This window comes from Corvus brachyrhynchos, unplaced genomic scaffold (assembly GCF_000691975.1).
Source record: "Corvus brachyrhynchos isolate BGI_N302 unplaced genomic scaffold, ASM69197v1 scaffold17, whole genome shotgun sequence".
Lineage (NCBI taxonomy): Eukaryota > Metazoa > Chordata > Aves > Passeriformes > Corvidae > Corvus > Corvus brachyrhynchos.
In genome coordinates this window covers 495,678-500,384 of record NW_008240046.1, presented here as the reverse complement: position 1 = coordinate 500,384, position 4,707 = coordinate 495,678, and positions in this window count along the sequence as shown.

Sequence of the window (4,707 nt, the reverse complement as noted above, 5' to 3'; positions counted from 1 at the left end):
GGTTCCTGTGCCTGCTCCCTCTCCCTCTTCAGGCAAAAGCAGCCAGGTAAACACAAGCAATTTAAATGGTTGGCTTGAGGCTCAGGACAGATATCCTCTTTCACATCTAGCTGTGCTGATAGCTATTGTTCCTAGTCCTCTCTACGCTGGAGTCTATGACACTCAGAATGTCCAACCAAGTAGTAGATATCTCAGGACTACTTCTAAGACAGGCAAGCTGAGATCTAGGTATGCACAGTTTAAGCCCACTTGTTAACCTGTTGGTAGCAGATCTGGTGTTAATCTCTATTATAAACAGCCTGGTGTGTTTTTCTGTATCACTTGGAAACTTCACTGGCTTTGCTCTGAATGTGGATTAGACAGAATTTGCCAGAAACACTTTACCAGCTGAGCTGTGAAAAGGGGTAAGATCTAGCCAGTGAAAAAGGGATAGATTGATGTTGCTATATCAGCACCTGCAGAGGTGTCTGTTTATAGCTTTAGGCAGTTAAGAGGGGCAAGAGATGTGATTCCTGTTTGTCATAGTTTTGTTCACGAGTGAAGAGGCTTTACAAACACCATTATAAAGCTTCTTTAGTTCTATTTGAGCTGAATGTTAAAAAGACTTTCTAGAATTGTACACAGTGTGCTTTTTCATCCATGCTAGTATCATGCTGCCAGTAGAACATTTGACATTGCACCAGATCTCAGGTTCTAAATGTGCTACCTAAACAAATGTTTTAACTAAAAGAAAACTGTAGTGAAAACATTATATAAGAAGATATTTTTATTTACATTCTATTAGCTGCTTGAGCTAGTTCATTTAAATGTGAGAATGTTACGAAGCAAACTGCAAGTATTGCCAAACCTGCCTCCTAATAAACTCCAGACCTTCCAAAATGCAATTAACAACTGTTCAACTTGATGTGCTTTTAAACAGAGGAAAACAACTTTAGGGATTAATCTAACCTTTATTTTATTAAGAAAAAAAACTTAGAAAGAGAAAACTATATTTGTGATATGTATTGTGAAATCCTAAGTATTTGTGACACACTGAACAAAAAGATAGATTTTGTTAGAACTGAGTGTATTATAAATGCATTAGATATAAATGTGTTCATTTTGTAACTGTGTTAAAGCTTCTGCTAGGTAGCAGCGTTACCTTGGTCTGAAGGGATTTAACAAACCAGACCTTTTACTCAAGACTCTTCCAGCCACAGAGCAAGAGGGGACTGGACAGAGGCACAGAGCTCCGCTTCTGTGCAGACGTGCTAGAAGCGCCATCCCTTTGGCCAGGGTCTTTGAGCACCTTAGGTCAGCATAGTATCACAGTACAATTTCTGCATTTGCCAGTGATACAAAGAGGCTGTGACTCCAGTCAGTGATTCTTTCACTGAAAGGAATATCATTCAGTTAAATGTACTGAGTTTTCTTTAGCATGATTTCAAAAAAAGGTGGCAAAGTTATATGAGCTTAAGTGAACTAGTAAAGAGACAACATGAATACAGTAGGGAGGTCTTTGTAATGGTCAGGCAACTTTCTGCTAGGGTTGTTAGCAGGAACTTAAGCTGACATCTTCATTGATAGTTATGGTGTTTACATGAATGAAATCAAGTTGGTACTTGTAGATTAAAGTGCACTGTAATCACACAGTCATTTTGTCATATGGAAACACTCTCATTTTTTAAGTTTGGCCTGCTGTGGCATTATCTGGCAAATTCTAGTTTTACCGTGCTCATGTTCCCATTACATTTCTCCAATAACCCTGAGAATCATAACTGAAGTAATGGCAGTGAATAAATATCCTTGAAGATAAACTACAGTAAAAGCTTCATTCTGAAAAACTAAATGCTGAAAAATTTACTGAGTTATTTAGTTCCATATACTATTGCTAGTTACTTGAGTGTCAGGTTAAATTTTACCTTGATTACTGCAACTTCTGTAGTCTGATGCTAATCTTAGCTCTTTAATCTATTAAAATCATAGCCGCTATAATTATCTTCCTCATCTCTTATTTCTTCTGCAACACATCAATGAAGAATCCAGGCATTGATGCCCTCTTCCACAGTGCATTAGATATAAGATATTCATCTTCTTTAAGACCTTATACAATTTAGACCTAATTTTATGATACCTCTTTATCTCTGCAGCAGATGAAAATCTTAATGTTCTGTACTTTCTACAAATTCTTAGATTTCAATGCTAATTCAGTTGCATGCAGTATACTCCTTGTTGCAAATTATTCTGATTCAAAACTTTAAAAAATATTAAATTCTTCTGTGAAGTTAATAATGACAATAAGAGAACATGGGAGAATCCTAGAACCTTATGTAGCTATGTACACTAGTGGCCTCCTTTTCATAAGCACTGGGCATTCATGAATAGTCTTTCACTGAAGTTGCTAGATGTTGGGAAGGAGCTTTCCAAATGAAAAGCCAGAAACATTCCATCTCCTTTCTAAAGTATATTTCATGTATTATATACATGCAATAGCATTAATTGGATTACTTATCTGTTAACCCTCTTTTCAGCCCTCAGTAGAAAATGTCTCTTGAAATGTATTTCAGCATTCATTAATTCTGACAATTTATCGTCGCTAGCTCATAGTTGGTGTGTCAGTGACAACAAGTCTCATGGAGAACTTCTGAATGTTGTCCCCTGAAATGACATTCCATGGCATCCTCAGCCTCACTAGTAAGGTCAGTGACACAGATTTGCTTTCAACAATGTAATCCAGTCCAAGAGTGACAGCCAGACTATTCAGCATGACAGAGGCAAGGAAGGTTTGAAAAGGCTGTTCATTTGTAAATGACAGAAACAAGTCATACTGGAAACTGCAACCTTTGCCTATCTAGAAGCTTCTTTGAACTCAATGAATTAGTGTGACAATGATTCAATCACAACAACTTCTTGATCTGGTTTAAGATGTAGAAGGTGAGATGCTGATGTTTTGGCTTAATCATTTCCAGGATAATTAAGCCCAAAGGTATTCTTACAGAAATTGTTAATGCCCTCCCAATGATTCTGGCATAAATATGTGTATTTAAAATTCTTATATATGGAAACATCACTTGCCATGGATCGTCTTTCTAATAGTTTATTTCCCACCCACATCTTCTAGCAGGTGGATATGTTTCTTCAACCTCCATTTTATAATTGCAATGTTTCCTTCAGTTCTGAACTTTCTGGAAGAATATATCCCCATTATTAGGCATCGAGTATATAGGTATCAAGTCCTTCAATCATATGACGAGTCTATAACACAAGTTTATTCCTAGAATCGAGGTTTTTCACATGCTAAGATAACTAGAATTATCTTAACTCATTTACATAAACACTTCTGATACTCTTCTGATACACATGTGAGCACTTAGAAATGGAAAATGAATTTCTGTGTATGTTGGTCCTTGTGACCCGTTGTGTGCATATGCATGTATGTGCTGTGCGTACGTGTAAGTGTGTGCCTGCTGGCACTGAAACTCAGTGGCTGGACCTGGGAACACAGAGCTTCAGCAACCTCAGCTCTTTTGGGCTATCAGACTTGGCAGTGCTTTACAATTTCTACTTTCCTTGTTGTCCTTGAAACTTATTCTTCTCACTAATTGTAGAGATGACAGATATAACCAAACTACAGCTGCTTTAAGCTTGGCGTCTAAATAATGTAGGAACTTCTATGTACTTTATATAAAGCCTTCACCTTTCAAAAATCATTTAAAAATAAAATAGATAAGACTCCCAAATTAAAAAAAATCCCCAATGCAATTTATGACATATATTGAGAAGAAGTAAATGAATTATTTAATTTGAAAAGGAAGCAAATGCATGAACATGAATATGAACTGTATTAAAATCACTGAAGTTAAAAGTCCTTGATGTTACCTGAGGTCTCTTCAAACAGTCACTGAGTACAAAGTCTTAGTAATAATGTGCTCCTTTTCACATTAATCTCAGCTATGAAAGCTTTTAAGCAAAACAGTAATGCCTACTATATAATTAAAAAGAATGCAAGGAATTTGTTCTTTCTACACTGAAAAAAATTACTGCCTTTTCACCCTGAATTTAGCAATTAAGATTTTGCTAATGAAAGGGGAAGACAAACAATATTAGAGAATTTACTCAAGCATGCTAAAGAAGTATAATCTTTTCCTTTTCATGCTAAGGTCATCACAAGCACAATATTCATGCGAGTCCATGGCAAGGGAATTTGGTCATGATTTAACAGCAATGCATCATTTTTTGGGGTGTTTTTTTTTTTGCTTTCAAATATCAAAACCTTCTTATCACTGAAATAAAAATAATAGAAGAGTAGAGTATCTAGCCATTTACAGTTCATATTTCATATTATTTACCTTTTAGGCATTGCCTTGCCTAAAACCCTGTGTTGGGTGCTTAAGTTCCTCTATGAGATGAAAGCAAGTTACCTTAAAATTATTACCTTCAAAATATACCTATCAATATAACTGATAATAACTACCCAAACAATAATGATTTTCTTTCCCAGAAGTTTACTTAGAAGTGGATCATACTACAGAACACTCTGAAATCCCACCTCTCTTCAGTTCTCATGGTATGTTCTAGTTGATCAGTGCAATGACGTCTGTGTTACAAGCTGACTGGCTACACAATTTAAGACCGCTCAAAGGGCTACCATAGTTCAGAAGATTTCCTAGGAATGTGGGCAAACATTTGCCATATGGATGAAAATAAAGTAGGTGAAGAATCTATTCC